The sequence below is a fragment of the Spinacia oleracea genome, chromosome 4, assembly GCF_020520425.1.
Source record: "Spinacia oleracea cultivar Varoflay chromosome 4, BTI_SOV_V1, whole genome shotgun sequence".
NCBI classification, from domain to species: Eukaryota; Viridiplantae; Streptophyta; class Magnoliopsida; order Caryophyllales; family Amaranthaceae; genus Spinacia; species Spinacia oleracea.
The window spans coordinates 77,060,039-77,068,121 of NC_079490.1; the positions used below are offsets into that span (position 1 = coordinate 77,060,039).

General features: G+C 38.8%; 1 long non-coding RNA gene across 1 annotated transcript; it reads left to right on the forward strand.

Moving 5' to 3' along the window:
* Positions 1-3,735: 3,735 nt before the first annotated feature.
* On the forward strand, positions 3,736-6,292 carry LOC130460111 (uncharacterized). Its single transcript, XR_008920034.1, has 4 exons — positions 3,736-3,804; positions 4,778-5,312; positions 5,436-5,504; positions 5,588-6,292. It is a non-coding gene; the product is annotated as an uncharacterized lncRNA (long non-coding RNA).
* Positions 6,293-8,083: the final 1,791 nt, after the last annotated feature.

An 8,083-nucleotide genomic window follows, 5' to 3' on the forward strand; every position in this document is an offset into this window, starting at 1 on the left:
GTGTCCCAAAACATCTGATGAGCGTAGAAAGATGAGTGGAATTCGATTTGCTTCGGCTATTGGATCCATCATGTATGCTATGATTTGTACAAGGCCGGATGTTTCGTTCGCACTCAGTGCAACGAGCAGGTACCAATCAGAACCAGGTGAGGCGCATTGGACTGCTGCCAAGAACATCCTAAAGTACCTGAAAAGGACTAAGGATCAGTTTCTGGTTTATGGTGGTACATATGAGTTGATTGGTAAGGGCTATACGGACGCAAGCTTTCAAACCGACATAGATGATTTCAGATCACAATCTGGGTTTGTGTTCTGCCTTAACGGCGGAGCAGTAAGCTGGAAAAGTGCTAAGCAAAGCACTATTGCGGATTCTACAACAGAAGCCGAGTACATCGCTGCCTCAGAAGCAGCAAAGGAAGCTGTTTGGATTCGGAAGTTCATCGAAGAACTTGGTGTTGTCCCCTCCATTAAAGGACCAGTGGCTTTGTATTGCGACAATAGCGGAGCCATTGCCCAGGCAAAGGAGCCTAGGAGCCACCAGAAGTCCAAGCACGTACTGCGGCGATTTCACATACTTCGAGAGATCGTTGAAAGAAAGGAAATCGAGATTTGCAAGGTTGGAACTGACGACAACGTCGCGGATCCATTGACTAAACCGTTGCCACAAGTGAAACACAACGCACATGTAGCAACCATGGGAATCAAGCATGTTGGAGAATGGCTTTGATTTTCTAAGTACTGTTTTAGAACATCTGTTAGATCTATGTTTAAAACAATTGGTTTAACCATTTCATATTTATGAAATTTATTTATTTCATATTCATTTAATTGTGGTTTAGAATTAAATGATAAGTCCATGTGATTCAAATCATTCAAATGGGATGTCAAGATGGATTCTTTGACAAAGAAACACCCATAAGTGAACTTGAATATTGAAGTCACAAAGGATCCCTAATCCAAGTCATTGAAAGGTGGACGACCAATGACTAATGAAGATTAGATTGCAAGTAGATTACTTAGTTCTGTTTCTTGAACTAGAGTGACTGGATGTCAGAATCTTTTGCATAGATACTTATTGGATCTTGTATCGGATTGACCATAAGAACACTTTAAGAGATTAAAGTCATGTCATAGGTAGTTCTCATTAATGGTGATTAGAAACCATTCCTCAGAACATGAGCGATTATGTCTGCTCGTTTGAGAATTAGTTTGCTTTGATACTAGCTAAACGTCGCACCGTAAAAGGAGGCTATAAAAGCAGTTATTGGGCGTACTATGAATCAAAGTGAGTGTTCATAGATTGCAAGAATGGATTGTCCTCCTATTTTTGATAGGATATGGTGTTGTTGTGTAACAAGGCCTCTCGGAGAGTTAGATACTGTAAAATGCATGGCCGTGCTCAGAATGGTTAGGCTTAACCTTCTGCAAAAGTTTGATAGTTGAACTCTGTAATCCGAGAAACACTTCTAGACCTAATAAGGATGGCTTGGATCTTACCTTATGTTTAGTAAGTAACACTAAGCGACAAAGGAATGTGGATGCACACTTGTCTGAATGACAAGTGGGAGATTGAAGGAAATATGTCCTTCACCCAAGGTGCATTAAGTCTAATACCAAGGTTCAGATTAATTGCGAACAATTAATTCAGTGAGATCAAGTGATCGGAACAGCTACACTACTACAAAAGGCGTGTTTTCTAGACGCCTTGGACTCGACGCCTGCAATGCAGTGTTGGAGTAAAATTTTCATTTCCGTGTTTTCTCAACGCCCTTAGGTGTCGAATTAGTTGTAGTCACCTTTCAGCGTCGAGGGATTTAGCAAAATGTCACGTACAAAGCACATGATCTCAGTTAGCAGGCTTTGTGTTAACATTTTGGGGAAAAAAACCGTCCCACCCCCTTCTTTCTCTCTCTTAATCGTCTTCTTCTCTCAACCTCAACCTCAACCTCAACCTCAACCCTTGCCTCTTCTACTCTCTCACTTCTCATCCTCGAAATTTCTAGATCTACTCCAGGCTTGAAGATTCTTCCCCAATTTCAAGAAATACGACAAAATGTGAACGAAATTTAAAGACTTTGAGGTATTAATTTGTCTCTGATGTTCTGAATTTGTTGGATATTCAGGTTCTTGCCTCAAGTTGAATTTTTTGTTCGATTATGTGAATTTAATTGTCCGTTTTCTGTCAATTCTTTCTCCTGACTTCATATTCGATTCGATTAATGTATATTTTGATCTGGGTACATTTAGGTTTTCTACACTTACTATTTTTTTGGTTGTTATATTTTACTAATAAGAATTTCTCCCATTTGTGTTCATTCGAATGATATGTCCAATTAGGGTTTTCAATTTTTTTTCCATTTCGATCAATTTAAGCATAGGAAATTTGGGAAAGAAAATGTTGTGTAGATTCGAACTTGAAACCCTCCACTTGCCGGTTAGTTTAGGGATGAAATCTTGCTTGAATTTCTATGTGATTTGACTGAGGGACCGTTTTTTTAGTTTCAAGGTTTAGCAGGATAACTAGAAGATAGCTTCTCCTTCACATTGTCTCCTTTATTGATTCAGGTCTTTGCAATTTCACCATCTCTGTCTCATGAAGATAGGCTGGCAACAGATTTTTTTTTTTTTGCTTAAATGCTTATGGTATCTCATACTCTAAGACCTTTCCTGACGTGGAGATACGTTTAGACCTTTCTCGGCTCTAATAAACAAACTTGTAATGCATGAAGGGGGGTCAAAGGCTCGAAGCACACACTATAGATTTTTCATATATATGCTGTTAAAATCATTTGGAAAGGCCTTAAAACAGTTTGTCGGTATGCGTTTGATTGGGCTGGATGATGTTGATGTGCAGATTTAGTTGTAGGCTTATTTTAATTTTAGTGCAATTATATGGAACGCCTAATCTTGAATTACATTGACTTCTTTATGAGGTTATCGTAAAAAACTCAGTTTGCAGTTGCAGATACTTACCGTGCCATGTTTTTCTTCACTCCATGTGAAGATGTTTAGAACTTTATTCTGGGCTTTAGGTAATAACTTTTGGCTCTTAGATTAATGTCACTGATTAAGTTCCTATGATTATTGTTGTTCTTGGGGTATTTGATGATTAGTGGCTTTTGGGATTTTGGGTGTTTCAAAGACTTAATTAATCACTCTTTAAGTTTTTCTTTAGGTTGAAGTTTCTTTCAAATCTTATTGAATCCATGCTTATTTTTCATTAGTTAGCAGATCTGGTGAGTTACATTTCACAAGATATGCTAATATGTTTACTGATCACATTGCTAAAAAATAGTCTGGTTGAATTTTCATTAGTTAAATTTGGTGACTCAGTGAGCAATGTGCAAGTTATGAATGTATATATTCTGGTGTCCTACAGTATATGTGAAGTGTTGGCTACTATATGTTTACTGTATCCTAGGGTTAATCTTGAATCCTGACTAGGACAAGGCCCCTTGCTTATGTTTTCTGTCATCCGGTATGCCGACCTATAACCTTGAAAAAGGAAGAGTCAATTTGGAATTAGGACAAGGCCCCTTGCTTATGTTTTCTGTCATCCGGTATGCCGACCTATAACCTTGAAAAAGGAAGAGTCAATTTGGAATTTCAACAGAAAGAGGAAGTGGTTTCTCGAAAAGTTGATTTGCAGTTATATGATATCTTTCTTAGTTTCCTAATAGTTTTTTTTACATATTCATGGTCTTATGCTGATTAGGAAGGACCACGAACATTTGTTAGCGCTGGAAGTCTGCCATTATATCCGGGAGCAGCACCTCCTGCTAAAGTTCAGAAACCTACAATCAGGTCTGTATGATTTTTAAGTTTAACACTTAGTAAATACATTGTTTAAAATGGTATGTGTTGGTGCTTGTGTTCTTGGTAGGTGCTTGAGGGTGTGTGTGTGAGAGGTGTCAGGCTGTGTGGGCATAGGTTCAATGACTCGCATATCATTGCAGGTGTACAATGGGCTTTCTTTAAGTGAATGCAGGACCAAGTTCTTACATATTCTACTTTAGTTTCAGAAATTTAGACTATAAATTTCTTGTCTATTTGGTGTTCTTATTTGGTCAGTTCTCTGCTGATTTAATTTATCTGTTAGTAACTTTGAGGATGACGATGAGGTTGTAGCATGCTAGCAGCTATGTCCAGATTGTGAGGTTATCCACTCTTCCCTTCTGTTAAATCTTTGAAAAAGGAGGGTAATTACTAATTCCTATTTATATTGCCAGTACTCAAAGTTTCAGTCAGTCAGCTACACTATGTTTAATTTGGACGATTTGGCCCTCGTTTTTGCTGTTTTGTATGATATAGGAATTACTATGAAAATATGTAAATAAGGTAGTCAAAAATATTTGTATATGTACGTTGGTATGATTGTACTCTTAGTTACATAAACAAACTGATATACTCATATACAAAATTCTTCTAAAATGTAAAACAAACTAAAAATAAACTCTCTCTAATATGCTTTATCTATAGTGCTTATCCTCTAACAAACTACATATTTTATTTTTTTTCAAGTTACTAACAAATTAACTATAGTTCTACTACCTAAAATGCCCCTTCCTTGGATATTGATGCTTAGCAGGTTTTTAGCAGTCTCCAATCACCATAAAAACCAGGCTTTCATATACTAATATATGTAGTTCTATATGAAGTGAATTCCTTACCTATATTTGTTAGAAAAATATCTTACAAAATTGTAATTGTCATTTCCTTCTTGATTCCTGGAAGCCAATCTATGTCAGCTCTGAAGCCACCAATCTTGTCAGTGCAGAATTACTTTGAAGGAGTGGCTCGAAGTTCCTCAAACATCAGTAGAGACCTAACTTGATGGTTTTTCATCACGTACCTTGCCAGCCTTGTTATCTGTAAGATGGTGTGCCGGTTTGGGTGTTCGCTCTTTCTTGCTAAAGCTGAATATCGTTGGTGCCACTGAAATTTATCCTACCAAGTACCAAAAGTAAGATTCAAGATACCTGTTAATATAATGTACACCATAACCACATCCTCTATCAACCGTAAAATGCATGTTCCCATTTTACACATGGATTTTAGGATTAATGAATAAGTAAAGAATAACTAGTTACTGATATAGAGGAATGGAGGATGCAACTATTGAGGATATTTTTATACAATAATAGTTAAAAAATGCTTTAATACCTTGTGTCAAAAGAACATCAAAATTATCCATAGATATCCCCAACTTAGGACACTGAAATGGTGTGATGCGGAATCCAAGAAATCTGGTGGCTCGCAGCATATCATTTCTGGGCGGCAAGCATGTCAAGACTCACTATACCTCGTGAAAGGTATGTAGTTATTTTTTGTGTTCAATGTGCATCATTTTGCAACTTAACATTCTCCGCTAACTGCTACAAGTGCTCTTATCTTACTTTTTTTTTGGCATTTTTGGTTTGATGCTTTGCATATAGCCTGGAGGTTGCAATTGCAAGGTTGATGGAGCAGGAATCAATAAAAAAAAGCCTTCACAAAATCTAAAGGTGTGCTCTTGGTTAACATGTGAATTAATGATACTCTCTTTTCTACGGGTTTTAGCTTCATATGTTTAAATTATGTCTGACAGAACCTTGCAAAAGACGAGTATGAGAGTAACTTTGTTTCGGCAGTAGGTTCTCCTGGCGAAATAGGTGTCCAATTTGATGATGTTGGTGCTCTTGAAGATGTGAAGAAGGCATTGAATGAATTGGTTATTCTTCCCATGAAAAGGCTAGAGCTTTTCTCTCGCGGAAATTTGCTGCGGGTACTACTTTGCATCAAATAGTAATTGAGTTTTGTTCTTATGGTAACAACTTTATTAATAGCCTGAAGCTCTTATTAGCCTTGCAAGGGAATTTTTCTGTTTGGACCTCGGTAACACTCTTCTTGCCAAAGCACTTGCTACTGAGGCAAGGGCAAATTTCATTAGCGTGACTGGTTCAAATCTAACATCAAAGGTATGAACATTTATGCGGACTTGAATTTGTATTCTTAATTAATAAGTTTTCCTGATGCATTTTCTGTATGAATTTGGGTTAGTTCCTGAGTTTCCAATGAGTTAGGAGCCGGGCGCCCTAAAGCAGCACGAGCAGCAGTATCAGTTGTTATGTGCCTAGTGATTAGCGAGGGCATTTTATAGGAACGATACTAATATTGATCCGTAATATTTGTTTGCCTCATTTTCTTTTCCAGGTATGCTAATGATATGAAGAATTTATTTATGTAGTCTGGGAAACACGTGAACAACAATACTCAACAAAAACCCATTTAGCTTCCATTTGACTTTGTTTACCTCAAGCTTAAGAATTTGTATTAGTGTGTTTTGGATGTATAATGTATTTGTTGATGTAGAAAAGTCTATATTTGAAAAATTGCATTAGTTTTACTCTTATGCATATTCTATTGTACAATTAAATATTGTCTTAAGTGATACAATAATCATTTTGTATTATTTCTTTTTGTCCAAGTTTATGTTCTATATTTTAGATAATTCAATAAACAAACAAATATGGGTTATTATAATAGTTATAACTAAACAAAAAGCTAGATTGAGTATATATAGGTGGAAAACAAAGCTTATACAAATAAATATGGACGAATTTGGATATTGTGATATCGCGCCCAATTACATTAAGTTTCAACCCACAAAAGTCTGGACGCCTTTAGGCGTCGAGAAAATTAAATAGATAGGGGCTGGACGAGGCTGGAAAAAAGATATTCTTGGCGCCAGAAACAAATTTTTGGACGCCGAAAAGCAACGAGAATCTCGACGCTTATCAATAACTGCGGTCACCAAAAGGCGTTTATATATTCGACGCCATAAAGCGTCGAGAATATTCTCGACTGCAAAATTCTGGACGCTTCTTGAAAGCGTCGAGGGGTAATTTTTCGACGCCTTAAGGCGTCGTAAAATGGCTTAAAAAGCGACGGCAAAAGACGGGATTTGTAGTAGTGCTAGCTGGAGCAATGCTTCCGATCAGTGAGTTCTAATGGATATTGAACTCACAACTTACTCTTGACTGAACCTACAAGGTCACACCAATGACACGTAACAGATCACCGGATTAAATGAATCAGAAATTCATTTAATAGCTTTTCGGGAATTAGTTTGAAACGTATTATACGATACGACCTTTGTAGAAATCGTATATCGTATCGCGAATATTCGTAAGCTGGGCGACACGAATAAATCGTATCGTACGACGATGATTCGTCGTATACGAAACGATAAATAATATATCGGAAATATATTAAATCGCGAATACGAAGGGCATCGGAGTTGCCGGCCCGTCGAGCCAAGCACGTAAGCGTGCAAGGCCCAACGAGCCAGCAAGCTCGCGAGCAAGGGCCAGCAAGGCCAGCCCATTGGGCGCGAGCACGCAACAGCACGCAATAGCGCACAGCAGCGACGAGCGAGCAAGGCCCACGGCCCAGCTGCTCGGCGCGCGCGCTATGGGCTTCAGCCTGCAGTGTGTCGCTGGGCGCGGGCGTGCGGTCCGTGTTGCTTGGCTTGCACGGCTTGCTAGCCGGCCTTGCTTCTTAGCTTGGTCGGTTAGTAAGGTTATGTAAATAACCTTACAGCCTAATTTCCAACTTAGCACAATTCATATTACTCAAACCCTAGAGACACAGAGAACCCTAATTCTCTCTGTGCCTCCAAAGTGAGTTCTTCCCAAAAGCAAAGTATCTTGATCAATTGTCTAAGCTACGATTATCAAGACGGATCTGATCGTGTCGGCGAACCAAGTAGAGGAACGACAAGTGGAATTCTTTGTGCATGTTCGTTGACAGATTATTGTGGAAAACATGCTTCGAATGTAAGTTTGCTTAATCTGTGCTTTATACATGATTCCTGGCTTTGGGGATTGTTCCGCACATGTTATTATGTTTAACTGTATTCCCCTACACCGATCGGGCGATGCATCGCCGGATCGGGCGATGTGCTTGACAGTCGGCCCGATCGGACGAAATTCCGCCCGATCGGGCGGTTGCAAAATGCCCAGAACAGCGCCAAGAATGACCGCCCGATCCGGATCGGGCGAAGTCCGCCCGATCGGGCGCGTGTTGAAACTGCACGATCCTC